At 35.5% G+C, this 6600-nt stretch overlaps 1 long non-coding RNA gene across 1 annotated transcript; it reads left to right on the top strand.

Annotated features, from left to right (window-relative positions):
- Nucleotides 5960-6462, top strand: LOC110271645. Its single transcript, XR_002362212.1, has 2 exons — nt 5960-6077; nt 6137-6462. It is a non-coding gene; the product is annotated as an uncharacterized LOC110271645 (long non-coding RNA).

Raw genomic sequence — 6600 nt, 5'->3', positions numbered from 1 at the left:
ACACCCTCTTATTTTTTTCTCTTCTCTCCATTTCTTTTCTTCTTATCTCTTCTCTTCGTTACTTTCTATCCTTCAACCATCATCTACCACAACTGTAAACCTCGAGTAATTAGTAAATAATTAATCAATAAATTAATTATTATTTAAAAAATTATAAAATTGAATTTTATAGTTTCATGAAGTAGAAATAATTAAAATATAAATTTTAACACTAATTTTAAAATTGTTGGCCCGAAATTGGATCGACAAGCCGAACCGGTTGGACCGAACCCAAATCGAACTCAAGACCTATGTATATAAACCCATGTTCAGCCCCATTTTCCCCATCAAACACAAAAAGCACACTGAATACAAGAAAGGGGAAAGGGTAATAACATCAAAACCTAGACCATTGATTCACAAATTTCAAATCCTTGTATTTTTCAATCCGAATTTTCGATTGACGAGCCGTCAGCGGCCACGCATTCCTCTCGAAATTTTCTACAAAATCGATCGAACAATTTGGTAAGAAATTCTGATTTTGTGTCCAATTATCCCCTCTTCAATTTGTGAATTTGGCTTTTGAAGGTTGAGGGATTTGGTGTTTTTGATGACTTAGGTGAACTCTAGCGGTAGGTAATTACCGAATTATGTTCATTTGACTCATGGGTAATGGTAAAGAAAACCTAAACCTTGTCAAATTACTGAATTTATGAACCCTAAGGTAATTCTAGTATTGTATGAAAATTTAGATTGAATTATGTATTTGAAAACAATTTGGTAATATTGGAGGAAAATTGGCAAAGTTGGGAGCTTGAGCTTGAACTTTCAGACTGTGGATATTTGTTAACAGTGGATAATTGAAGCGTTCCGAGCTTAGGGAGAAATCGGCCAAAGTATCATTTTGGTTTCTCGTAGATAATATATAATGTCTTGTGAAAACTTAAGCTAGTTGATCGTAGATTAGGTTGAACCAGGATGACTTGTTAAATTTGAGTGAATTGGTAAAAATGTGGAATTGAATATGTGAATGTGTTGCTAAATTATTGAGTAATGATGAGGTTTGAGTTTGATTGTAAATGATGATGATGTTATATTGATTATTTATGAGTAATGTTGCTTTGGTTATGATTGTGTGGGTTGGAGTTGATGAAATTGAATATTGAAGTGTTGTGGAAAGAAGAAAATGGTTCTGGAATTGTTTTGAGTGTATTTAATGTTGTTTTGGGTTGTGAAACTTGGTTTGAAAATGAGAATTTGGAAAATAAAGGTTTTGAACTCTTTTGAACTCTTGTGGAAAACAGAATTTCGTAGAAGTTATGTGTAAAAACTAAATTTTCAAACTTGCAGGAAAAACTAGAAACTTTGATGTCTGTGCATACGCACACCAGTGTGTCCATGCACAAAACAGAGAATAGGATTTGGCTCGTGCGTACGTACGAGGGGGCGTGCGCACGCACACCCTGAGGGTTTTGTAAGTGTATGTACGCACACAGTGATGTGTACGTATAGGAAGGGAAGGTCACTCTGTTGCATGCGTACGCACAACAATGATGCGTACGCATACCACTTTGTTTTACACTAAACTTTTATTTTTTACTATTTAACCTTCCTGGCAAGCTTGTAAACCTTTGAAACCATTGTTTTGATAAAAATTCACTACCTTTGAACTATTCACCACTCCTCTGAATTTTCAAACTTCTGAAAACTCTGTTTAAGGTCTATTAATTAGGTTCTGGGTTATGGAGTAAGGGTTACTGAGTGGAAGAAGATAGAATTGATATCGGAGGAGTTGAAAAAGGGAATACTTTATTTGATGAGATGACAAAAGTAATAAATGAGGTAATTTTGAGAACAAGGGAATATTGATGAATGAGATATGTGACCCCGGGTAAGAGGCAGTGGCATTGTTCACTTGCTCTGGGTAAGGGATGAAGAAGAAGAAAGATGAAAACTGAGTTAATTATGAATAAGAATAATTAAGCTTGATTGAGAATTATTTTGTGGGGATCGTGGTTATTTACCACCACTAGATTTTAAAGAAAATTATTTTTTGGGGATAGTGGTTATTTGATGCCCACGTGTGTGCTGTTTTTCAATTGAAAACGTCTGTGGGGATCGAGGTGGTTTACCTGCTATATTTGCTACCTACTGTATTTGTATCCTGCTTGTGTTTGCTTTATCTATATTCCTTGTCTGTGCATCGGAGTTTCGAAGAATTGGAGGAAGGCGAATAATTAAGGGACTTGGTTAGAGTTTAGTTAAGATTGAGGAATTTAGATAACTACCCTACTAAAGGTTTCCCGTTTTAATCTTTTAAGTTTTAAATATGAGTGTTGAAGTTCTAGGATTGCCTCTAGCTTTTTCGAGACCTTATATATTATGTATGTTGGCACCACTACCATGCTGAGAACCTCCGGTTCTCATTCCATACATATATTTGTGGTTTTCAAATGCAGGTCGAGAGGCACCTCACTAGGCGTCTGGATTTACTCAGTAAGTGAAGTTGGGGTGCTGGACGTGATATTTTGGTTTGTCAGTTATGTATTTTTATATTTATAGACTCTCTTATGTATAAATAATATATTTAATCCTCTTAGAGGTTTTTTGGAGAACTAGGAGTTTACTTTATGTATGTTGGGTTTACTGAGTTATATATGTATATATATTTACGTAAATATTCTTCAGCCGGCCTTGGCTTCATAGGTCGAGCCAAGAGTTTGATATTATGTATCTTTTGACCTTCTGCTCTCATTATATTTTTGCGTCATTACTTTTCTTCGTACGCAAGTTTCCGTACGTGAGCGTTGCATTTGTATCTTTTTGCGTTTTTGTTTAAGTTTTCTTTTAAGGCTCCTCGATTATTAAATTCCTTCAACTATTATATATATATATTAGAGGTCGTAATATCTCACCACCTCTATTTTACGACTTAAGTGTAAGACTCTGTGCAGTAGGGTGTTACATTATGGTATCAGAGCAGTTCATTTCCGTAGAGCCTGGGCAATGGATTGACTATGCTTTTGAGCATACTCTAGGTTTGTGTACATGCTATTTAGGATGTATGCTTAACATATGTAGCATAAACATTCATGAGCATTACTTTTGGAGATTCGAAGCACTAGATTTTAGATATTAAGACTGATCACATTAATGTCAATTTTTTGGTGTGGACAAGACCCAAATAGTGTCTTGTGAATGCGAGTGAGGTGATACAATTGTTCTATAGATACTACTGTGCAAGTTTCTGCTGAAGGGATGGAGGGAACAAACTAGGAATGGTTATGGAGGCGGTAATGAACCTAGTGCTACAATTAACGGAATTAGAACTCGTGTAGTTGAAGTAAAGGTTGATGACGTCTAGTTAGTATGATAAAGAGATTCAAGCAGTTTTGGATGAATGGATTAATGATTAAGATCATAATGATAAACGATCAAGGTGACGCAGCGAAAGCGGGTTGGAGCATCGATGTAGTAAGAAGTGTGTAGCCTTCGGAATCTAAAATTCAAATATAGATATCGGATGAAGCTAGAAAAACTCTTGTAGTTGATCCTAAAGGTTGAGCGTGAGACCTCTAGTATAACCATTGGACTCTATCGAATGGGAACTCAAGAAGTTGCTCACTAGAAAAGAGGAAGCACATATGGAGTTTAGAGAAACAAATTTTCGAGGGTGAAAATTTTTGTTAGGAGGGTAGGATATAAACCCTAGGTAATTAGTAAATAATTAACTGATAAATTAATTATTATTTAAAGAAATTAGGAAATTAAAGTTTTATAGTTTAATGATGTATAAATAATTAAAATATAAATTTTAACACTAATTTTAAACTTTTTGGCCCGAAATTGGATCGACGGACCGAACCAAATCGGTTGGACCGGACCCAAGGCCCATGTATATAAACCCATATTCAGCCCCATTTTCCCCATCAAACGCAAAACGCACGCTGAAAACAAGAAAGGGGAAAGGATAAGAACATCAAAACCTAAACCATTGATTTACAAATTTCAAATCCTTGTATCTTTCAATCTGGAGCTCCGATTGACGAGCTGTCAGTGGCCACGCGTTCTTCTCAGAATTCTCTACAAAACTCATTAAACAATTTGGTAAGAAATTCTGATTTTGTGCCCATTTCCCCCCTTTCAATTCGTGAATTTAGGTTTTGAAGGTTGAAGGATTTGGTATTTTTGATGACTTAGGTGAACTCTAGCGGCAGATAATCACCGGATTTTGTCCATTTGCCTCGTGGGTAATGGTAAAGAAACCTTAAACCTTGTAAAATTACTAAATTTGTGAAACCTAAGGTAATTCTAGTACTGTTGTATGAAAATTTAGATTGAATTATGTATTTTGAAATAATTTGGTGATATTGGAGGCAAATTGGCAAAGTTAGGAGCTTGAGCTTGAACTTTGGGATTGTGGATATTTGTTAATGGTGGATACTTGAGGCGTTCCGAGCTTAGGGATGAATCGGACAAGGTATGATTTTGGTTTCTCGTAGAATGTCTTGTGAAAACTTAGGCTAGTTGACTGTAGGTTAAGTTGAACCAGGATGACTTTTTAAAGTTTAGTGAATTGGTAAAAATGTGGAATTAAATAGGTGAATGTATTCCTAATTATTGAGTAATGATGAGGTTTGAGTTTGATTGTAAATGATGATGATGTTATATTGATTATTTATGAGTAATGTTTCTTCAGTTATAATTGTGTGGGTTAGAGTTGATGAAATTACGTGTTGAAGTGTTGTGGAAAGAAGGAAATGGTTATGGAATTGTTTTTGGATTGTGAAACTTGGTTTGAAAATGAGAATTTAGAAAATAAAGGTTTTGAACTCTTTTGGTAAAAGCAGATTTTTAATGAACTTCGGCGGTCCATAACCTGAGCCTCGAATATTGAATTTGAGTGAATTTTAATTCAAATTAAAGATAGTTTTAAAAGCTTTAAGACGGTATAAACTTTGTGGAAAACGAAATTTTATAGAAGAAGTTGTAGACGTCGGAAGTTATGTGTAAAAACTGAATTTTCGAAGATGTAGGAAAAACTAGAAACTCTGATGTCTATGCGTTCACACACTAGTGTTTTGTGGGGATCGTGATTATTTTCCGCCCACTAGATTTTAAAGAAAATTATTTTGTAGGGAACGTTGTTCTTTACCGCCCACCAGATTTGATATGAAATTGTTTTGTGGGGATCGTGGTTATTTACCGCCCACGTATGTGCTGTTTTCCAATTGAAAACGTCTGTAGGGATCGAGGTGGTTTACCGCCCGTAGATGGTGGGGATCGAGATAGTTTACCACTCACCAGGTGAGGATCATGGTACTGTACCGCTCACCAGTTTTCAAGAAGACGATGTCCGGGTTAGCTACCGGACATGTCGGGTTGGCTATATAACCGACAGATGAGACTCATCAGTCATAGGGTAGGCATATGTTAGTTTCACCCACGTCCTTGACCTAATCAGCGCTTCCTTCACCCAAAAGACCAAAACCCTAAGCCAACTTAAACCAAAGCTAACAAACCCTACTAAACCTACCACAAGGGCTCCAACATTCTTCATATTCCAGAGTGCCACTACTATCGCCGCCGAGCCTCCAGAATTTGCCGCCGCTGCCCGTCGAAGGTGTCGTCGGCCGTTGTTTTGTCTCCTCCCTCTCTTCGTCACCAGGTCTTCCTGGAGTTATTGGCATCACAGCCTCCGTCATCATCAACAACATAGTCTCTGTGGTCATCGATTTGCGAGTCGTCGTCATTGTTGGCCCTGAATTCAATGCCTCTGTACTTATCGTGAAGCATTTTATTCGATCTCTCTTCTCTCTATCTAACCGAATCCACTTCTATTCTCCCTTGCTGAGGTATGTAATGCCTTTTCACCTTATGTTGTTGGTGATTTTGTGAAACATTTGTTGGTTGGACTAGGTCTATTGCTTCAATTTTTGGGGAATTAATTTTTCTGTGATAGTTTTGCTTTATTTCTATGTTCTCACTAAAATTTTACATTATTAGCTTGTGATGATGAGAGAGCCAAAGGTTTCTCCACTATTATCTCTACCTACTTTCTAGACTTGCAATTATTTGTAAAGAAAGTATCTACAAGTGTGGTTGTTGTTTTCCTAATTAAAGTAATCACAAAGTGAGGTTGGCATGACTTCTCAAGTCCAGTTGTCTTATTGCTCTTTCTAAAAATTCTTGTTTTTTCATCCTATGCCTCTGGAATAACTGAATGGTGAAATAAATAACTTTTTAGTTCAGAAGAAGGCAAATATCAAGTGTCAAACCTTAAAGATGTTTGAGGGCAAGTAATGCTCTTCTTTTAGCTCCTTACTTTGATATTTTCGAATATCCATTTCTTTTATTTCTTTGTTGCAATTTCCTTCTTTAATTTTCATGTTGAATTGAATTAAGTTTAATTGTAGCTATACTTGGATAATTCATATTACACTTTTCTCATAAATTTCATACAATGGTCCTTAATATTCCTTTGTCTTCAATTTTTTTTCTTTTTTTTCTTTTCATTTATTCAAAAAAACTTAAGGTATCTTCTGTATTTTTTTATAACTCACTTAACATTAATATTTTTTAAATTTTATTATATTTTTATAGTATATATAGATAAATTAA

This window comes from Arachis ipaensis, chromosome B01 (genome assembly GCF_000816755.2).
Source record: "Arachis ipaensis cultivar K30076 chromosome B01, Araip1.1, whole genome shotgun sequence".
In the NCBI taxonomy this organism is placed as follows: Eukaryota; Viridiplantae; Streptophyta; class Magnoliopsida; order Fabales; family Fabaceae; genus Arachis; species Arachis ipaensis.
Note: the sequence above shows the minus strand (reverse complement) of the source record. Positions and strands in the feature narration are given on the sequence as shown.